Source organism: Procambarus clarkii, chromosome 37 (genome assembly GCF_040958095.1).
Source record: "Procambarus clarkii isolate CNS0578487 chromosome 37, FALCON_Pclarkii_2.0, whole genome shotgun sequence".
NCBI lineage: Eukaryota > Metazoa > Arthropoda > Malacostraca > Decapoda > Cambaridae > Procambarus > Procambarus clarkii.
The window spans coordinates 10,994,219-11,017,539 of NC_091186.1; the positions used below are offsets into that span (position 1 = coordinate 10,994,219).

Below are 23,321 nucleotides of genomic sequence, written 5' to 3' on the forward strand. Positions count from 1 at the left end.
CCTGTTCAAAAACATCTGTTCAATAAAGGAATTGCAGCAAGGTATTACTGAAGGCCGCTCGTGTTAAGACATATTAATCTCAGTCTTTTTCCAGCAGTCGTAGTGAAGAGCATTGCAACGTTATAAATGTAATCTTGAGATGATTTCGGGGCTTTAGTGTCCCCGCGGCCTGGTCCTCGACCAGGCCTCCACCCCCAGGAAGCAGCCCGTGACAGCTGACTAACACCCAGGTACCTATTTTACTGCTAGGTAACAGGGGCATAGGGTGAAAGAAACTGCCCACTGTTTCTCGCCGGCGCCTGGGATCGAACCCAGGACCGCAGGATCACAAGTCCAGCGTGCTGTCCGCTCGGCCGACCGGCTCCTGCGTTGACTTCAGTAAAATTATTGATACATTAATTGCCTCATACAGACACAGATAGACATATAAGATGAGGCGACGAGTAGCCTCATACATCAGGGAAATGTTTAAAACTATTTCAGAGATCAAGACTGAGGAGCCTCATGCTGCAACTGTTTGGTTAGAATTAAATAAATTAAACAAAAATAATATAATAACAGAATTTCATTCACCTGAGCTCTAGGAGACTCGAACCCTGGACCCCACGCCGGCGAGGCCGCAGCCCCATCGACCGAGCTATTAGTAGCCTTAATAAAGAATGTTTTTTTGTAATAGCAGGAGTTACATATAGAGGCCGGGAGCCAGGCAGGCGCGCGGGCTGAGACACGGAGACCGTCCGGGGCATCACTTCCTTGTGGCTGACTGTGATTGTTGGGGAATAATTTGGTTTAACAACACAGTACCGACGCACAAGATTTGTTTCTGTTTCAGAATTAGTTGACGATTGCTTCTGTAGGCAACACATTAAGGGACCAACGCGGGGAAGTAATGTGTTAGACTTGGTGTTAACTATCAGAGAGACACAAATAAATGACATTGAGATAGGGAGTGAACAAGGGAACAGTGAACACAAGGAAATAGGGAGTAAACAAGGGGGAAAAACGATCACAAGGAAATCAGATTTAGTACAGATGTGTAAGAGGTCATTCTGTTAAGGTGCCATATTTCAGAAAATTTGATTTTAATGGAATAAGAAATTTCTTGAGTGGGCAAGTCCTGGGCATGGGGCCGGTCTTGGAGCGAGACGTGAACCCAGCCAAGGGGTGACGTGACAAGGGACTGCGATGTGGATTCAAAATATAACACCTTTAAAAATAGTCTTAACACGTAGAGGGCTGGAGATGGTCCAAAGATTGACAGCTGCAGTTTAATGCTGACAAATGTATGGTTTTGAGGCTAGGTAATGATGATAGAGTTACTAGATACGAGCTAGATGGTGTTGAGATTGCGAAAGAGTTCTGGGAGTTATGATTAGAAAGAATTTAAAACCAAAAAATAGTTTTCTTAGTGTTAGTAATAAGACACCTGGTGTTGTTCTTCAGCTATATCTTGCTCTGATTAGGCTCCATTTAAATTATGCAGTTCAGTTTTGGTCGCCGAACTATAGAATGTATAAATTCAATAGAACGCGTCCACCGAAGAATGACAAAGTTAATCCTGTAAATTAGAAAACGTTCATAGGAAGAAAGTGGGAAATTTTCCTATTTTTTGGGAACACTAATTCACTAGAGACGCTCGGCCAGACGGACTCCACAAGCCAACACGTACTCACCTAATTGTGCTTGCGGGGGTTGAGCTCTGGCTCTTTGGTCCCGCCTCCCGTGCATGTGGCACGTGCAGTGCCACATGTGTAGATTATACTTCACAAGATTGAGAATGTAAGGCGAGAGCAGCCGCCGGGGTCCAATTGCTTGGTCCCCTATTCACTAGGTCGTTAAGCTCCGCAGTTGCTTAGAACAATATTAAGAGTAACTAATGGGTCCTCACACCGAATTTATATTCAGTGATAATGGCTATGAATCAGGTTCGAATCCAGAAGCAGGCCTTAATTAAATACAAGAAATAGTCTAGTTTGTTGCAGAATAAGCGAGGGGTAAGTATTGTTGAAAGGTTGACATAAAGACACTTCTCTTATTAACAACAACAATTTATTACAGAACTTAATACTAATACAAAGCACAACAATTTAACGTTACGTTAATTGTCCTCAGAGTGACACTAATGACAGCTAATCAAACAGCCCTTAATATAGCACTGACTCCTGGCCGTACCGCCCTTGGCTGGTATACTGAACTAGACTGAACATTACGGGTGCTCACTTGGACTCAGGATGCTAATCAAAACAATTGCAGCCAAACAATAACAACAATGCAAACACAGCAAGACGGGTCACTGAAACAGTCTCCAGTAACCCTTACAAATTACTTCAACACACGTCACTAAGGACGATAATCAATGCAACAGTAATTACTTTATCTTTCTATTCCACAGAACCACAACAATTAGTCCTGTGGGTATCTTAGCCTCGACGTCCGCCTCATCAAAACAATGTGATTCTCACCCTAGTGTTGATGTGCTTCAGGGTTGAAGTTCTTGGCAAGTGTAGCATCATGTTAGCGATTTCTCGCTCGAATGTTAGCAACACTTAGTTGGCGCCAGCTGGCTCAGTGCGTCCCCAGACCTCGTCGACGGAGGGTGTTTCACTCCGTGTTATGTGAGTCCATTCTTTTATCATTGTAAATGCTGCTGTAATTTATGAGCAATTTGTTTCTTCTCTATGTCGAGTTAACTATAGTGAATAATTAAGTTATGTAGTTAGACTAAACGGTTTTACTAATTATCCGCAGTTAATATATGTTTGATATGAATTGTTTAATAATAGTTTAAGTGGCATTGGTGAATATTGAAGATGCATAACCGAAAGGCGCCGGGTTCGACTCCCGCGGCACAACAGAAGCCTTTGATAACTTAGCAGTAAATAGGTAGCCGGGAGTTAGACAACTGTTGTGTCCTGAGGAAGGTCAATAGCTAGCCTGGGGGGGGCGGGGGGATATCTTTAGGTCTAGGAGGCTGTCAACTGCACCTTTAAAACAACACACGCCCCCTTCACCAGGACACATACACCTGCCCGCATCACCAGGGACCACACACCTGCCCCCTTCACCAGGACACACACACCTGCCCGCATCACCAGGGACCACACACCTGCCCCCTTCACCAGGACACACACACCTGCCCGCATCACCAGGGACCACACACCTGCCCCCTTCACCAGGACACACACACCTGCCCGCATCACCAGGGACCACACACCTGCCCCCTTCACCAGGACACACACACGCTCCCTTCACCAGGGCATACACAGGACCCCTTCACCAGGGCACACACACACCTGCCCCCTTCACCAGGGCACACACACGCTCCCTTCACCAGGGCACACACAGGACCCCTTCACCAAGGCACACACACGCTCCCTTCACCAGGGCACACACACGCTCCCTTCACCAGGGCACACACAGGACCCCTTCACCAGGGCACACACACGCTCCCTTCACCAGGGCACACACAGGACCCCTTCACCAGGGCACACACACACTCCCTTCACCAGGGCACACACCTGCCCCCTTCACCAGGGCACACACGCTTCCTTCACCAGGGCACACACAGGACCCCTTCACCAGGCACACACACACCTGCCCCCTTCACCAGGGCACACACACGCTCCCTTCACCAGGGCACACACAGGACCCCTTCACCAGGGCACACACACGCTCCCTTCACCAGGGCACACACACGCTCCCTTCACCAGGGCACACACAGGACCCCTTCAACAGGGCACACACACGCTCCCTTCACCAGGGCACACACAGGACCCCTTCACCAGGGCACACACACGCTCCCTTCACCAGGGCACACACAGGACCCCTTCACCAGGGCACACACACGCTCCCTTCACCAGGGCACACACAGGACCCCTTCACCAGGGCACACACACGCTCCCTTCACCAGGGCACACACAGGACCCCTTCACCAGGGCACACACACGCTCCCTTCACCAGGGCACACACAGGACCCCTTCACCAGGGCACACACACCTGCCCCCTTCACCAGGGCACACACACCTGCCCCCTTCACCAGGGCACACACACCTGCCCCCTTCACCAGGGCACACACACCTGCCCCCTTCACCAGGGCACACACACCTGCCCCCTTCACCAGGGCACACACACCTGCCCCCTTCACCAGGGCACACACACCTGCCCCCTTCACCAGGGCACACACACCTGCCCCCTTCACCAGGGCAAACACACCTGCCCCCTTCACCAGGGCACACACACCTGCCCCCTTCACCAGGGCACACACACCTGCCCCCTTCACCAGGGCACACACACCTGCCCCCTTCACCAGGGCACACACACCTGCCCCCTTCACCAGGGCACACACACCTGCCCCCTTCACCAGGGCACACACACCTGCCCCCTTCACCAGGGCACACACACCTGCCCCCTTCACCAGGGCACACACACCTGCCCCCTTCACCAGGGCACACACACCTGCCCCCTTCACCAGGGCACACACACCTGCCCCCTTCACCAGGGCACACACACCTGCCCCCTTCACCAGGGCACACACACCTGCCCCCTTCACCAGGGCACACACACCTGCCCCCTTCACCAGGGCACACACACCTGCCCCCTTCACCAGGGCACACACACCTGCCCCCTTCACCAGGGCACACACACCTGCCCCCTTCACCAGGGCACACACACCTGCCCCCTTCACCAGGGAACACACCTGCCCTTCACCAGGGCACACACACCTGCCCCCTTCACCAGGGCACACACACCTGCCCCCATCACCAGGGCACACACACCTGCCCCCTTCACCAGGGCACACACACACGCCCCCTAAACCAGGGCACACACACGACCCCTTCACCAGGGCACACACACACACGTCCCCTTCACCAGGGCACACACACCCCCCCTTCACCAGGGCACACACACACGCTTCACCAGGGCACACACATCCCCCCTTCACCAGGGCACACACACACGTCCCCTTCACCAGGGCACACACACCCCCTCTTCACCAGGGCACACATACGACCCCTTCACCAGGGCACACACACACACGTCCCCTTCACCAGGGCACACACACCCCCCCTTCACCAGGGCACACACGCCCCCTTCTCCAGGGCACACACACACACACCCTTCACCAGGGCACACACACGCCCCCTTCACCAGGGCACACACACGCCCCCTTCACCAGGGCACACACACGCCTCCTTCACCAGGGCACACACACGCCCCCCTTCACCAGGGCACACACACCCCCTTCACCAGGGCACACACACGCCCCCCTTCACCAGGGCACACACACGCCCCCTTCACCAGGGCACACACGCCCCCCTTCACCAGGGCACACACACGCCCCCCTTCACCAGGGCACACACACGCCCCCCTTCACCAGGGCACACACACGCCCCCCTTCACCAGGGTACACACACACCCCCTTCACCAGGGTACACACACGCCCCCCTTCACCAGGGCACACACACGCCCCCTTCACCAGGGCACACACACGCCCCCCTTCACCAGGGCACACACACGCCCCCCTTCACCAGGGCACACACACGCCCCCCTTCACTAGGGCACACACATGCCCCCCTTCACTAGGGCACACACACGCCCCCCTTCACCAGGGCACACACACGCCCCCCTTCACCAGGGCACACACACACCCTTCACCAGGGTACACACACACACCCTTCACCAGGGCACACACACACCCTTCACCAGGGCACACACACGCTCCCCTTCACCAGGGCACACACACGCCCCCTTCACCAGGACTCACACACGCCCCTTTCACCAGGGCACACACACGCCCCCCTTCACCAGGGCACACACACCCCCTTCACCAGGGCACACACACGCCCCCTTCACCAGGGCACACACACGCCCCCCTTCACCAGGGCACACACACGCCCCCTTCACCAGGGCACACACACGCCCCCTTCACCAGGGCACACACACGCCCCCCTTCACCAGGGCACACACACGCCCCCTTCACCAGGGCACACACACGCCCCCCTTCACCAGGGCACACACACACCCTTCACCAGGGCACACACACACCCTTCACCAGGGCACACACACACCCTTCACCAGGGCACACACACACACCCTTCACCAGGGCACACACACACCCTTCACCAGGGCACACACACCCCCTTCACCAGGGTACACACACACACCCTTCACCAGGGGGCACACACATCCTTCACCAGGGCACACACACACCCTTCACCAGGGGGCACACACACACACCCTTCACCAGGGCACACACACACCCTTCACCAGGGCACACACACACCCTTCACCAGGGTACACACGCCCCCTTCACCAGGGTACACACGCCCCCTTCACCAGGGTACACACGCCCCCTTCACCAGGGTACACACGCCCCCTTCACCAGGGTACACACGCCCCCTTCACCAGGGTACACACGCACCCTTCACCAGGGCACACACACACGCCCCCTTCACCAGGGCACACACGCCCCCCTTCACCAGGGCACACACACGCCCCCTGCACCAGGGCACACACACACACACCCTTCACCAGGGCACACAAATACACACCCTTCACCAGGGCACACACACACGACCCCTTCACCAGGGCACAAACACACGCCCCTTCACAAGGGCACAAACACACGCCCCCTTCACCAGGGCACACACGCCCCCCTTCACCAGGGCACACACACGCCCCCTGCACCAGGGCACACACACACACACCCTTCACCAGGGCACAGAAACACACACCCTTCACCAGGGCATACACACGACCCCTTCACCAGGGCACAAACACACGCCCCTTCACCAGGGCACAAACACACGCCCCCTTCACCAGGGCACACACCTGCCCCCTTCACCAGGGCACACACCTGCCCCCTTCACCAGGGCACACACACCTGCCCCCTTCACCAGGGCACACACACTCCTGCCCCTTCACCAGGGCACAAACACACGCCCCCTTCACCAGGGCACAAACACACACCCCCTTCACCAGGGCACACACCTGCCCCCCTTCACCAGGGCACAAACACACGCCCCCTTCGCCAGGGCACACACCTGCCCCCTTCACCAGGGCACACACACGCCACCTTCACCAGGGCACACACACGCCCCCTTCACCACGGCACACACACGCCCCCTTCACCAGGGACCACACACACACACACCCTTCACCAGGGCACAAACACACGCCCCCTTCAGGGCACACCTGCCCCCTTCACCAGGGCACACACACGCCCCCTTCACCAGGGCACACACCTGCCCCCTTCACCAGGGCACACACCTGCCCCCTTCACCAGGGCGCACACACGCCCCCTTCTCCAGGGCACACACACACACCCTTCACCAGGGCACACACACACACCCTTCACCAGGGCACACACACGCCCCCTTCACCAGGGGACACACCCGCCCCCTTCACCAGGGGACACACCCGCCCACCTTCACCAGGGCACACACACGCCCCCTTCACCAGGGCACACACACGCCCCCTTCACCAGGGCACACACACGCCCCCCTTCACCAGGGCACACACACACACCCTTCACCAGGGCACACACACGCCCCCCCTTCACCAGGGCACACACACGCCCCCCTTCACCAGGGCACACACACGCTCCCTTCACCAGGGCACACACACGCTCCCTTCACCAGGGCACACACACGCTCCCTTCACCAGGGCACACACACGCTCCCTTCACCAGGGCACACACACGCTCCCTTCACCAGGGCACACACAGGATCCCTTCACCAGGGCACACACAGGATCCCTTCACCAGGGCACACACACGCTCCCTTCACCAGGGCACACACCTGCCCCCTTCACCAGGGCACACACACGCTCCCTTCACCAGGGCACACACCTGCCCCCTTCACCAGGGCACACACACGCTCCCTTCACCAGGGCACACACAAGACCCCTCACCAGGGCACACACACGCTCCCTTCACCAGGGCACACACAGGACCCCTTCACCAGGGCACACACACGCTCCCTTCACCAGGGCACACACACGCTCCCTTCACCAGGGCACACACAGGACCCCTTCACCAGGGCACACACACGCTCCCTTCACCAGGGCACACACAGGACCCCTTCACCAGGGCACACACACGCTCCCTTCACCAGGGCACACACAGGACCCCTTCACCAGGGCACACACACCTGCCCCCTTCACCAGGGCACACACACCTGCCCCCTTCACCAGGGCACACACACCTGCCCCCTTCACCAGGGCACACACACCTGCCCCCTTCACCAGGGCACACACACCTGCCCCCTTCACCAGGGCACACACACCTGCCCCCTTCACCAGGGCACACACACCTGCCCCCTTCACCAGGGAACACACCTGCCCTTCACCAGGGCACACACACCTGCCCCCTTCACCAGGGCACACACACCTGCCCCCTTCACCAGGGCACACACACCTGCCCCCTTCACCAGGGCACACACACCTGCCCCCTTCACCAGGGCACACACACCTGCCCCCTTCACCAGGGCACACACACCTGCCCCCTTCACCAGGGCACACACACCTGCCCCCTTCACCAGGGCACACATACGACCCCTTCACCAGGGCACACATACGACCCCTTCACCAGGGCACACACACACGTCCCCTTCACCAGGGCACACACACACCCTTCACCAGGGCACACACACGCCCCCCTTCACCAGGGCACACACACCCCCTTCACCAGGGCACACACACCCCCTTCACCAGGGCACACACACGACCCCTTCACCAGGGCACACACACACGTCCCCTTCACCAGGGCACACACTCCCCCCTTCACCAGGGCACACACACACCCTTCACCAGGGTACACACACGACCCCCTTCACCAGGGCACACACACACACACCCTTCACCAGGGCACACACACGCCCCCTTCACCAGGGCACACACACGCCCCCTTCACCAGGGCACACACACGCCCCCTTCACCAGGGCACACACACGCCCCCTTCACCAGGGCACACACACGCCCCCCTTCACCAGGGCACACACACGCCCCCTTCACCAGGGCATACACACGCCCCCCTTCACCAGGGCACACACACCCCCTTCACCAGTGTACACACACACGCCCCCTTCACCAGGGCACACACACACCCTTCACCAGGGCACACACACGCCCCCTTCACCAGGGTACACACACACACCCTTCACCAGGGCACACACACACCCTTCAACAGGGCACACACACACCCTTCACCAGGGCACACACACACCCTTCACCAGGGCACACACACGACCCCTTCACCAGGGCACACACACACGTCCCCTTCACCAGGGCACACACACCCCCCCTTCACCAGGGCACACACACACCCTTCACCAGGGCACACACACGACCCCCTTCACCAGGGCACACACACGCCCCCCTTCACCAGGGCACACACACACACCCTTCACCAGGGCACACACACGCCCCCTTTACCAGGGCACACACACGCCCCCTTCACCAGGGCACACACACGCCCCCTTCACCAGGGCACACACACGCCCCCCTTCACCAGGGCACACACACGCCCCCTTCACCAGGGCACACACACGCCCCCCTTCACCAGGGCACACACACGCCCCCCTTCACCAGGGCACACACACCCCCCTTCACCAGGGCACACACACGCCCCCCTTCACCAGGGCACACACACCCCCTTCACCAGTGTACACACACACGCCCCCTTCACCAGGGCACACACACACCCTTCACCAGGGCACACACACACCCTTCACCAGGGCACACACACACCCTTCACCAGGGGGCACACACCCCCTTCACCAGGGCACACACACCCCCTTCACCAGGGCACACACACACCCTTCACCAGGGGGCACACACACACCCTTCACCAGGGCACACACACACCCTTCACCAGGGCACACACACCCCCTTCACCAGGGCACACACACCCCCTTCACCAGGGCACACACACCCCCTTCACCAGGGCACACACACACCCTTCACCAGGGCACACACACACCCTTCACCAGGGTACACACACACCCTTCACCAGGGTACACACACACCCTTCACCAGGGCACACACACACCCTTCACCAGGGGGCACACACACACCCTTCACCAGGGCACACACACATTCTTCACCAGGGCACACACACACACCCTTCACCAGGGCACACACACACCCTTCACCAGGGCACACACACACCCTTCACCAGGGCACACACACACCCTTCACCGGGGCACACACATCCCCTTCACCGGGGAACACACACACCCTTCACCAGGGCACACACATACCCTTCACCAGGGCACACACACATCCTTCACCAGGGCACACACACACCCTTCACCAGGGCACACACACACCCTTCACCAGGGCACACACACACCCTTCACCAGGGCACACACACACCCTTCACCAGGGCACACACACCCCCTTCACCGGGGAACACACACACACCCTTCACCAGGGCACACACACACCCTTCACCAGGGCACACGCACACACCCTTCACCAGGGCACACACACGTCTCCTTCACCAGGGCACACCTGCCCCCTTCACCAGGGCACACACCTGCCCCCTTCACCAGGGCACACACACGCCCCCTTCACCAGGGCACACACACACCCCCTTCACCAGGGCACACACACACCTGCCCCCTTCACCAGGGTACACACACACCTGCCCCTAAAACCAGGGCACACACACACGTCCCCTTCACCAGGGCACACACACGCCCCCTTCACCAGGGCACACACACGCCCCCTTCACCAGGGCACACACGCCCCCTTCACCAAAGCACACACACGCCCCCTTCACCAGGGCACACACACGCCCCTTCACCTGGACACACACACGTCTCCTTCACCAGGGCACACCTGCCCCCTTCACCAGGGCACACACCTGTTCCTTCACCAGGGCACACACACGCCCCCTTCACCAGGACACACTCACGCCCCCTTCACCAGGGCACACATACGCCCCCTTCACCAGGGCACACACCTGCCCCCTTCACCAGGGCACACACACGCTTCTTTCACCAGGGCACACACACGGCCCCCTTCACCAGGACACACACACACGCCCCCTTCACCATGGCACATACCTGCCCCCTTCACCAGGGCACACACGCCCCCTTCACCAGGGCACACACACGCCCCCTTCACCAGGGCACACATCTGCCCCCTTCACCAGGGCACACATCTGCCCCCTTCACCAGGGCACACACGCCCCCTTCACCAAAGCACACACACGCCCCCTTCACCAGGGCACACACACGCCCCCTTCTCCAGGGCACACACCTGCCCCCTTCACCAGGGCACACACACGGCCCCCTTCACCAGGGCACACACTTGCCCCCTTCACCAGGGCACACACACACACACCCTTCACCAGGGACCACACCTGCCCCCTTCACCGAGACACACACACACCTGCCCCCTTCACCAGGGACCACACCTGCCACCTTCACCAGGGCACACACCTCCCCTTCACCAGGGCACACACACCCCCCCTTCACCAGGGCACACACACCCCCGCTTCACTAGGGCACACACACCCCCCCTTCACCAGGGCACACACAACCCCCCTTCACCAGGGCACACACAGGACCCCTTCACCAGGGCACACACACCTCCCCTTCACCAGGGCACACACACCTCCCCTTCACCAGGGCACACACACGTCCCCTTCACCAGGGCACACCCCCCTTCACCAGGGCACACACACCCCCCCTTCACCAGGGCACACACCTGCCCCCTTCACCAGGGCACACACACGCCCCCTTCACCAGGGCACACACACGTCCCCTTCACCAGGGCACACACACCCCCCCTTCACCAGGGCACACACCTGCCCCCTTCACCAGGGCACACACACGCCCCCTTCACCAGGGCACACACACGTCCCCTTCACCAGGGCACACACACGCCCCCTTCACCAGGGCACACACACGCCCCCTTCACCAGGGCACACCCCCCCCTTCACCAGGGCACACACACCTGCCCCCTTCACCAGGGCACACACCTGCCCCCTTCACCAGGGCACACACACGCCCCCTTCACCAGGGCACACACACGTCCCCTTCACCAGGGCACACACACGCCCCCTTCACCAGGGCACACACACGTGCCCCCTTCACCAGGGCACACACACGTGCCCCCTTCACCAGGGCACACACACACCCCCTTCACCAGGGCACACACACGCCCCCTTCACCAGGGCACACACACGCCCCCTTCACCAGGGCACACACACGCCCCTTTCACCAGGGCACACACACGTGCCCCCTTCACCAGGGCACACACACGTGCCCCCTTCACCAGGGCACACACACGCCCCCTTCACCAGGGCACACACACGTCCCCTTCACCAGGGCACACACACGCCCCCTTCACCAGGGCACACACACGCCCCCTTCACCAGGGCACACACACGCCCCTTCACCAGGGCATACACACGCCCCCTTCACCAGGGCACACACACGCCCCCTTCACCAGGGCACACACACGCCCCCTTCACCAGGGCACACACCTGCCCCCTTCACCAGGGCACACACACGCCCCCTTCACCAGGGCACACGCACGCCCCCTTCACCAGCGCACACACACGCCCCCTTCACCAGGGCACACACACGCCCCCTTCACCAGGGCACACACACCTGCCCCCTTCACCAGGGCACACACGCGCCCCCTTCACCAGGGCACACACGCGCCCCCTTCACCAGGGCACACACGCGCCCCCTTCACCAGGGCACACACACGCCCCCTTCACCAGGGCACACACACGCCCCCTTCACCAGGGCACACACACGCCCCCTTCACCAGGGCACACACACGCCCCCTTCACCAGGGCACACACACGCCCCCTTCACCAGGGCACACACACGCCCCCTTCACCAGGGCACACACACGCCCCCTTCACCAGGGCACACACACGCCCCCTTCACCAGGGCACACACACGCCCCCTTCACCAGGGCACACACACGCCCCCTTCACCAGGGCACACACACGCCCCCTTCACCAGGGCACACACACGCCCCCTTCACCAGGGCACACACACCTGCCCCCTTCACCAGGGCACACACACCTGCCCCCTTCACCAGGGCACACACACGCCCCCTTCACCAGGGCACACACACGCCCCCTTCACCAGGGCACACACACGCCCCCTTCACCAGGGCACACACACGCCCCCTTCACCAGGGCACACACACGCCCCCTTCACCAGGGCACACACACGCCCCCTTCACCAGGGCACACACACGCCCCCTTCACCAGGGCACACACACCTGCCCCCTTCACCAGGGCACACACACCTGCCCCCTTCACCAGGGCACACACGCGCCCCCTTCACCAGGGCACACACACTTCCCCTTCACCAGGGCACACACGCGCCCCCTTCACCAGGGCACACACGCGCCCCCTTCACCAGGGCACACACGCGCCCCCTTCACCAGGGCACACACGCGCCCCCTTCACCAGGGCACACACACGCCCCCTTCACCAGGGCACACACACTTCCCCTTCACCAGGGCACACACACGCCCCCTTCACCAGGGCACACACACGCCCCCTTCACCAGGGCACACACACGCCCCCTTCACCAGGGCACACACACGCCCCCTTCACCAGGGCACACACACTTCCCCTTCACCAGGGCACACACACGCCCCCTTCACCAGGGCACACACACGCCCCCTTCACCAGGGCACACACACGCCCCCTTCACCAGGGCACACACACGCCCCCTTCACCAGGGCACACTGGGCCACAACTAGGGGAAGGTGTCAATTAAACACGCTACTGGGTAGTGTACTGTGGTTTCCGGCCTCCAGCGGTGACAGTACTCACACCAAGTATGCGGGTCTAGTTACGTACACTGACGGACTGTTGCAGCAGTGGTCGTGCTAGGTACTGTTTTGTTGCCAGGACCAACCCAACCTAACTGATGCATAGACATCGTGCTAAACTAACATATCCAACAGATACATAGACATCGTGCTAAACTAACATATCCAACAGATACATAGACATCGTGCTAAACTAACATATCCAACAGATACATAGACATCGTGCTAAACTAACATATCCAACAGATACATAGACATCGTGTTAAACTAACATATCCAACAGATACATAGACATCGTGCTAACTTTTTGTTTATTATTATACAATAGTTATCACATTCTTGTATAGTTACCAGCACGCATAGCGTTTCTAGCAAGTCCTTAATCCTAATTGAAATTGAAATAAGTTTATTGAGGTAAAATACACACAAAGGGATGAGGTAGCTCAAGCTATTCTCACCCCGTTCAGTACAACGTGTTCATACATATATAAACACATCACAAACAATAAACATATTACCAAACATTCTGAGAAATAACATATACATTTCCTCCTTTTTAATCCTAATTTTCTCAGGAATACAACCCGCCAAATCCTTTAATTAACGAGGTATCCATTCACTGCTGGATGAACAGAGGCTACAGTTAAGGATTGGCGCCCAGTCAATCCTCCCCGGCCAGGATACGAACCCAGGCTAAAGCGCTCCCGAAGCGCTGGGCGAGTGTGTTACCACTATTAGGCTTAAAAATTTAAGCTAGGAATCATTACATTAGTCGACTGGTTGTAGGAAAGGGTCTGCGAAACCTGTACATCTTTTCTTAATAATGACGATTTTAGTTATGTTTATTGAACAGCATGGGAGTTTGGAAACTTCACAATCGCTGGTTATTATTGTTATAAGCAACCTCACAGTGCTTCCCAGCTCGTAATCTGTTAATACATGTACACATAGCCGCCATGATCAAGTAAAGATGTTCAGGTTTGGTAACTGGTCGCGTAAATACTGCCACCGGAGTCCTGGAGCTGAAGCCCGGACATCAAGGTACTAAAATCCGGCAGAATTTGCCTAGTTATCAGTGTTATAATCCCAGATCAAAAAATACGTCTCATGTATGTTAAAAAATCCCTGCCGCATGAGCCACTTCCCGCCCAACAACGAGAGGGGTTTCATTATCATGGTATCCGGGTACACGCTGGTAACTCTACACTTAATGTTTTGAATGCCTATGCACCTACTGGCCTCCTCCAGTATACTGACCTACCTAGTTTTGCACATACTGACCCTACAATATTAATTGGGAATTTAAATGCTAAACACAAACAATTAGGGGATCAACTCACAAACACCAACGGGAGAAGAGTGTTGGCACTTCTCGATGCATATGATGATGTTCAAATTATCAGTAAGAATCAACCAACGCAAATATATGGAGGAGTCCTAGATAGGGGCATTGGCTTTAACCTGTCATACACAACTCATGAGACTGATATTATGGATGACTTAATGTCTGACCATTTAGCCATAACAGCTAACATACACGTGGCTAATGTTGACCTACCTGGCACTAAGCTGAGTAGACGCAGGCTAACAGTAAGGAAAGAGCAAGAAAAACTCTTTATAGACAGCATAGAACATTGGTATAACAATTATGAGCCTGAGAATGTACAACAGTTTCATGATGACCTCATAAATAATACCTATGAGGCCATCAAAAATAGTGAGTCACACCAAACAAAAAGAAGTACTGGTAAACAGGTCAGACACAACCAGTACTATGATGATGCTAAACTGAAAGAGCTTAAACCAATTGCTAGACAGACAGGTAAAGCATATAAGAGCCTTAGAACTCCTCAAATGTTAAAACTGTTTCAGGCCGCGCTTGCAGCGGCAAGGGAGAGAATGACTGAACTGAGACAAAATAAATGGGAGGGTTTTGTTAGTGGACTTAACCTGCATACTCCCCTGGGCAAAGCCTGGAAAGGCATAAACAAAATTATTGGTAAAAATAGTAGACAAGTTTCACACCCAAACCCGCTACAGAAAGCCAATCAGTTAATTACAAAATGGGCTCAGGTTTCCAGCCTTTGAATGCTACCAGCTAGCACTGGGGAGAAATTGCAGGAGAGGTCCACAGACAGAAATTCTCTCATAGATTTCATGTTGAGCAAGCAACATGATGAATGTGATGTTCCATATACAGATTATGAATTGGATGCAGCCCTCTCCAGGGGCAGTAGCACTGCTCCTGGTGAGGACGGTATCACCTATGATATTCTAAGACTCCTACATCGTGTACCCGGTAACCCATTATTAGAATTGTTTAATGCCAGCTATGTCACTGGGCAGTTGCCTGTATCATGGACCACCAGTCTTACGGTACCTGTACCAAAGCCTGGACAACCTGATGCTTCTCACTGACCAGTTGCATGTGCAAAACCTTTGAGAGAATGGTGCTTAATAGATTATTGTATAGAGTTAAAGAGCACATGTCACCTGATATCAATGGTTTCACACATGGTAAAAGTGTACACAACTGTATCACAACCTTTCTTACTGTACATGGAGATAAAAGGCACAAATACACAACATTTCTTGATTTAAAATATGCCTTTGATATTGCTAATAGGGAAGTGATTATGTAAGAATTAGCGAGAATGGATGTAGGTGGACAATTATTACAATGGATACTGGGCTATCTTACCAACCGGAAGTCCTCTGCACTGTTCCAAGGCTACAAGAGTGAAACTAAAGTAATGCAACTAGGCACCCCACAAGAAGGAGTACCTAGTCCTACCTTGTTTAATGTTCTAATTAAGGCTTTACTAAAATCAATCCCAACTAGTCCGGCAAACATCACTATCAGCTATGCAGATGACATCCTTGTGCATACTAAAACCCACCGCGAAATGCAAACAGTCTTAAATTGTATACATACAGCTTGTGAGAGCCTTGGTCTTGTAATCAACGCTGCTAAAACTAAGGTATTTAACAGACAAATTGGCAACCGCAAAAGTGGACCACGAAAACTTAAGATAGACAACATACCAATAGACTATGTCTCTTCTTTCAAATACCTTGGTGTCTCTGTCCCTTGTACCTCAACTGCAGTCAATAAGTTACATCAACAATGTAGAGACAGACTCAAGGCTCTAAGAACTGTAGTGGGGTACAGCCCGAAATATGTTGTTAATATTAAAATAGCAAGAATGATGTATTTAGCGTATATAAGGTCTCTGATAGACTATCATGCACCAGCTTTGGTCCTGCAGAATGGCAAAAGTATTGATAGACTGGAAAAAATGCAAAATGAAGCACTCAGAATTATACTTGGCTGTCCTATAACTACCAAAGTTCTCAACATGCGGAAAGAATTAAATATACTTAGCATTAGAGATAGAATATTTGAAATTAATCTTATGATGGGACTAAAGCTTCTGCGTGATAACAAAAACAACATTGTGTCAGTTGCACTGTTAGAACACATACGAAATGGAACCAGCGAGTCTAAATGGATTCAAAGAACAGCCACTCATATTAAAATGATGGGACTGCACGATGTATATACAGATGAAAGAGTACAGCACTTCCTTCCACCCTGGCAGATAGTACCTTTTGACATCCTGACCCCTGCATACCCCACCAAGAAACTAATCACAAGCAACCCTCATGCTCAGCTTGCTGCTAAATTAAGCACCATAGAGCACATTCACAATATACAAGCTGAAAACAACATTGCTCAGACCATATACACTGACGGGTCACTCAATACAGCTACAGGGAGGGCAGGAAGTGCTGTTATTGCTCATCAGCCCGATGGCAGCACAATTCAAAGGAATATAAGAATTAGTAACTGAGCGTCCACAATGCAGGCCGAGTTGGTAGCGATACTGGTAGCACTCGAAATTATTGACAACACTGAAGTAGACGGCTTAATTATTTCTGACTCCCTTTCCTCACTACGAGCAATAAACAGTTTGCAATCAAGTAATAACGTGCTTGTCTTGGAAGCTAGACGTAGATATATAAGAATACTTAGCAAGAGGGTAAATATAAAAATGTTGTGGATTCCTTCTCACATTGGCATGCAGGAACATGACAAAGTTGACGCCCTTGCTAAGGCTGCAGTAAATAAAGACAGTATTGAACGGAATCTTGAGTTATCAAATAGGTCCCTTAAAAGTGTCAGACGAGAACTCCTGGATGGATTTGAAGAAAGTAGAACAGTGCAAACTGGAACTAGCAGGTCCATTGTTCATCACAGTGAAATGTGTGAAGTAAAACATGTGTATGGGGCAAGTAACAAAGTCAGTAGACTAACAGATGTTGTCACAGCTCGGATAAGACTTGGCTACAAGTATCTCTGGCTGTTCGGCTTGTATAGGGATCTAGATGAAGTAAAGTGTAAAGTGTGTGGACAAAGACAGGGACACACACTCGAACACTATATCTTGGATTGTAGTCAAATTGAGCCATTTAGAGATAAATCTAAGCTCACTCTGTATGATATGGCAACCTATCTTATTACCATGGATAAATTACCTGAAATCCTTGCACTGTACCCACATTTCGCTTCCAGTAGATGAACGACATATGAGATTCAGAAACAAGTAGTGTATTATAATAATAATAATAATAATAATTTTTATTTAGGTAAGGTACATACATAAAGAGATTTTACAAAGTTTGTTGGCTTTATAGATAGAGCTAGTACATACAATGCCTAATGCAGGCGATGATGCCTACAATGCCTAAAGCCACTATTACGCAAAGCGTTTCGGGCAGGAAAAACATTAATGACTAAAGCTTAAAACTAATGGGTAAAAAGAATAAGATGTGTTGAGTACAAATAAAAATAGAGGTAAAAGAGGGGGGAACATTGTGAGGACTATTGTGAATTATTATTATTGAATTACTATTATTGAATTGTGAGGACAGAAGCTCCCCTATGACTCTGTAATATCCCCATTGGCCAAACTATTATGTATTAGCGATAAGACCTACCATTAATGTATGATGACTTACTGTAAATATGTAGCTCTTGTAATAGCACTTTCTCTGTAACTAGCTGACATTGTAACTATAAGGTGTGAAGGATAGAAGAAATTGTTTATGTAATAATCTAAGATGAGGTCTGATAAAGACTTTTTGTGCCCTCTGTAATGCTTTTGCGCTACCGCTCACAGGATGAGTATGGAGTGCACAATAAACTAGCCGCCTTCGGCGGCAACAATCAATCAATCTAACTGGTGAGTAAAAAGACTCGCCCGAATAAACAGTAGATACTTTACAAAAATAGGTCGGGAATCATTGCATGAGAAACCCAGGGGGGCCGGATGACGGAATCAAAGAGCTAAAGCTCGATTGCAGGCGATGAGTCACAATAACGTGGCTGAAGTATGTTGACCAGATCTCACACTAGAAGGTGAAGGGACGACGACGTTTCGGTCCATCCTGGACCATTCTCAAGTCGATTGAGAGAATGGTCGACTGGTCCAGGACGGACCGAAACGTCGTCCCTTGACCTTCTAGTGTGTGGTGTGGTCAACAATAAAGCTCGATTCTTCTTCCTACTGAACACATTTTTACGAATTGGCCTCTGGCGTAATAATTGCGGCGGTTTAGAGAAATTAAAAACACGGCAATATTGACGCATCATGGGACTACTGAGTGTAGGCTCCGGGATGTTAGTGGGTAGCCTATTCCTCATGCTTTTGTTTAGGGTAAATCACTCCATCTTTTTACGGAGTGGAAATGGCAGGAACGGACTCCATGCGCACACAGCCATAATCACAATCACTCGCATCTACCTCTGATAAGATACTGGCAGGATACTTGTGAATCTTATCAAGGATACACATAAATAGCTGTAGTGGGGAGACGAGGATAAACATGTATCCGTAGCCGGAGGGAAAATGATAAAATTGACGCCCTTGCTAAGGCTGCAGTAAATATAGACAGTATTAAACGGAATCTTGAGTTATCAAATAGGTCCCTTAAAAGTGTCATTAGACAAGAACTCCTGGATGGATTTCAAGACAGCAGAACAGTGCAAACTGGAACTAGCAGGTTTATAATTTTCTTTATCACTATGAAATGTGTGAAGTAAAACATGTGTATGGGGCAAGTAACAAAGTCAGTAGACTAACAGATGATGTCACAGCTCGTATAAGACTTGGCTACAAGTATCTCTGGCAGTTCGGCTTGTATAGGGATCTAGATGAAGTAAAGTGTAAAGTGTGTGGACAAAGACAGGGACACACACTCGAACACTATATCTTGGATTGTAGTCAAATTGAGCCATTTAGAGATAAATCTAAGCTCACTCTGTATGATATGTCAACCTATCTTATTACCATGGATAAATTACCTGAAATCCTTGCACTGTATCCATATTTCGCTTCCAGTAGATAACGACATATGAGATTAAGAAACAAGTAGTGTATTGTGAGGACTAATAATAAACAGCAGCTTCCCTATGACTCTGTAATATCTTCACTGCTCAAACAATTGTGTATTAGCGATAAGACCTACCATTAATGTATAATGATTTACGGTTAATATATAGCTCTTGAAATATAAATTTCTCTCCAACTAGCTGACATTGTAGTTATAAGGTGTGAAGGGCAGATGAAATTGTTTATGTAATAATCTAAGATGAGGTCTGATAAAGACCTTTTGTGCCCTCTGTAATGCTTTTTGCGCTACCGCTCACAGGATGGGTATGGGGCGCACAATAAACTAGCCGCCTCTGACGGCAACAATCAGTAGCCAGGATACATGGTGGTGGCCTAGCTGGGAGTGGCACACTTGGCCACTATAAATGGTAGCAATATATCTGGTGTTGATATGTACACATAACGGTTGTTAACGTGTTATGGATGCGGTGAGCATTTCCTCTCTAGATCGCCACACTAAGGCGCTGAAAGAGAAAACTGGCGGCTCTAGGGTCTCTAGTTGTTTTAGTTAGCTTGGACCCCCAACTCCTTCAAAAAACTAGCAGCACTTTTACCCCAGGCACCAAGTGTCTCTGAGGCAATGGGGACAAAATTGTAGTGTTGCTCAAGGTCTCTGTATTTACGTGACTTGGCTGCTTCCCGGTGATTGGCAGCACCTCCTGCCTGTGTAGCACTGAAGTCAACATAGGTGTTGGCTAAAGTTGAAACGCAAGTGTAGTCCCACACCAACTGTCTACCATTCTTCCAAGGGTTCACCGTGATTCCGTCTGGGCGACCTACAGGCTCATCAGAGTTGCGGGACATTAGGTAACGGGGCTCTCTCTCTGCTGGACAACCGGCTGTGGTAAGGCTTCTCTTAATCATGTCGTTAACCTCGCCGTGTCTTGCATGCCATCCTCCTGTCCTTTGGCAGAGAAGGTCATGCCGTCCGTATCTGTCGGTCACTGCCTCAGTGTATTGTACAGTGGTCACCTGTATTCGGTGTGGATTGGGGCAGCGAGGCGGAGAGCCACAGCAATTCGGAGGGCCTGCGGTGTGAGACGGGTGCCGGTTGCTGACATTGGGGTTGCTAATAGGAAGTCACCTGCATGGGGAGCTGCTACAGCTCTAAGTCGGGCAGTGTCATGTGGTGTTGTCGCAGCTTCTAGCAAAGTCGCAGCTTCTTGGTTGGCAATGGGGCGATCCCAACTGGATTGCTTATGGGCTTCAGAAGGCGGTGGTTGGGGTGCTGGTCCTGCGAGAGAGACCCATTTGGTGGTGCAGTCTGTGAAGCTGGGATCATGTACCCCTGCCTGTTGAACTAGGTGCTCAGGTAGGATTTCCTTCACCAAGTTGTCACTGAAGAGGACAGGAACGCTGGTACAGCAATTTGTGTTGCTGTGCGCACGCCAAGGCCCCCCATACAGTATATATATATGTATATATATATATAAATATATATATATATATATATATAATATATATATATATATATATACATATATATATATATATATATATATATATATATATATATATATATATATATATATATATATATATATATATATATATATATATAAGAGGTCAAAGTTAAAATGATTACCTCTGACATTGGCCTGCTAGAACATGATAAAGTTGACGCCCTTGCTAAGGTTGTAGTAAATATAGACACTGATAAACGTAATCTTGAGCTATCAGATAGCTACCGTTAAGTGTCATTAGACGAGAGATCTTAAATGAAACTGAAGAAAGTAGAAGAGTACAAACCTGAAGTAGCAGGTCCATTGTTCATCACAATGCAATGTGTCAGAACATGTGTGTGGGTCAAGTAACAACATCAGCAGACTAACAGATGTTGTCACGAACAAGACTTGGCAACAGTTATCTCTGGCAGTTGGGCTTGTATAGGGATCTTGATGAAGCAAAGTGTAAAGTGTGTGGGTAAAGACAGAGACATGCAGTAGAGTATTATATCTTTGACTGAAAAAAAAAACATGTAGAAAATGATATAAACGCACACCCTGCATGATGTGGCAGATCATCTTATTACATATGTAAACTTATTACATATCTCTGTCCGAAACGCTGCGCGTACTAGTGGCTTTACAAGATTGTAAATACTATGCTATGTATTCTCACAAACCCAATGTACCTTCTTGTATATAAATAAATAAATAAATAAATAAATATAACATGCCTGAAATCCTGCCACGGTATATATTCCGTTTTTATTAGATAAATTACATATATGAGACTAAGGAATAAACTGCGTAGTGAAGACTGATAATAATAAGCAGCAGCTCTCTTATAATGCCTTAGTATCCCCATAACTAAATATCTGATGAAGAAAAACTCTACCATTAGTGTATAACAATTTATGTAAATACATAAATATTGTAATTATTTTTTTAATTACCTAACACTTATAATTATAAGGTGTACCGGTTTGATGAAACTGTTAATGTAAAAATCTCTTCTGGAGTTTGATTAAACCTTTTGTGCTCTCTGTAATCCTTCTTGCGCTACCGCTCACAGGATGAATATAGGGTGCACAATAAACTAGCCCGCCTCTGGCAGCAACAATAAAATAATTGGAAATTGGTGAGGGGTTAACTCCAATTTGTTCAATGGAAGATTGGATAGTATGTTCATAAATTAGGCTTCTTACTTAAGGGGTGAGTATTGATAACTTTATTAATAGTGTAAAGAGTTTATAGGAGTAATTATTATTGACTTCTTAAGAAGGAATGGGATTTACGTTAGTATTGAGCTATCTACCTATGGTTATAGGGCCTCCACAATAACATATTGATCAACCACTAAGTAAACTCACTATATATACACGGAAGCTGGGTACACCTTCTCAATGCAGTAGTACACCAAGCAGCGGAGTATACATGTGTACCTCTTCCAGTATACAACGAGGCTAGTGGAGTATATGCATAGTACACCTCTGCAGTATACACCCAACACCAAGAGAGAGAGAAGAAAGAGCATCAAAGGTCACTTCTAAACTTAGTCCTGATAACCGCTATCATTCTGATAATACAATCACTGCTCGAACCTCGA

At 52.1% G+C, this 23,321-nt stretch overlaps 1 non-coding gene across 4 annotated transcripts in view; it reads left to right on the forward strand.

The window, feature by feature from the left end:
* Positions 1-2,459: 2,459 nt before the first annotated feature.
* The window catches only part of LOC123765799 (uncharacterized), a 31,492-nt gene continuing 10,630 nt past the window's right edge, over positions 2,460-23,321 (forward strand). The window contains exon 1 of one of the 4 annotated variants that reach the window (XR_011230637.1): positions 2,460-2,615. This is a non-coding gene — a transcript (uncharacterized protein). Of the gene's footprint in view, positions 2,616-21,096; positions 21,115-23,321 lie in introns of those variants that run through there. The other 3 variants (XR_011230638.1, XR_011230640.1, XR_011230639.1) reach the window with 3 other exon arrangements.